The 950-nt window shown below is 29.7% G+C and overlaps 1 non-coding gene across 1 annotated transcript; it reads right to left on the reverse strand.

Moving 5' to 3' along the window:
- Positions 1-577: 577 nt before the first annotated feature.
- Positions 578-683, reverse strand: LOC142869768 (U6 spliceosomal RNA). The gene has a single exon (XR_012918336.1). It is a non-coding gene; the product is annotated as a U6 spliceosomal RNA (small nuclear RNA).
- Positions 684-950: the final 267 nt, after the last annotated feature.

Raw genomic sequence — 950 nt, forward strand, 5'->3', positions numbered from 1 at the left:
CATTTTAAACAGTGAAATCACTAAACAAAAAGCACCACAATATGAAAGACACAGCACTAAACAGACCATGAAAAGGACACCTGTTTGCAATATGAGAGTTGAAACCAGAAGGCAGAATTTTGTCTTCCTCCTTCAACCTCTGCTGAAACCATGCATTTCAGTTGGGCAACTGAAATGTTTTGCTATTCTCTACATGTCTGCAAACAGCCACAAGAGTGCTATGATTATTGCTTTTGGGGATGTGAATGAATTTTAATGAGTGGGAGGATTTGCAAATGTTGAAACCATAAATGATGAGAATTGACTGTATTCAAAACTGTTACTAGGTGCAATAAATTTAGAATTATTGTGTCTTCTGAATGAATTTAATCTCATAAATAAGAGATGACTTTCTTTTTTCTAGTAGTGTTATTTGCCATAAAGTTTATTATATTTTATATTCATTTTGCTATATCAGTTTTCTTTTGATCAGCACATGGCAAAGTTCTTTATATTCAACTATCCTATGTTATTATTATTTTTTTATTGTGGTAAAAAGCACATAACATAAAATTTACTCATTTTAAGTTTTCAGTACAAAAATCTAGAACACTTCACGAATTTGCATGTTATCCTAATGCAGGAGTCATCATAATCTTCTCTTATCATTCTACTTTAAACATATGTGTTATCCAAGTGAGCACTGTACTTATGTTTTAACCATGTCTTTTATAAACAGCTTGGGGTGGATTTAACAAAAAAATAACAATATGAAAAAAAATCCATCAAAACCCTCAGTTCATTAACTGAAAAAATTTCCCCATAGAGTTGCTATCATTATTAATTTTTTGAATTCATTTCTACCACCTTATTTTTTCTCACTTTACTGTATTTATTTGTTTCACTTTTTATCTTTATTTATATTGATGACACATTTTTTGTCTTCTCTTTATTCTATTTTTTCTTCTAAC

Source organism: Microcebus murinus, chromosome 2, assembly GCF_040939455.1.
Source record: "Microcebus murinus isolate Inina chromosome 2, M.murinus_Inina_mat1.0, whole genome shotgun sequence".
In the NCBI taxonomy this organism is placed as follows: Eukaryota; Metazoa; Chordata; class Mammalia; order Primates; family Cheirogaleidae; genus Microcebus; species Microcebus murinus.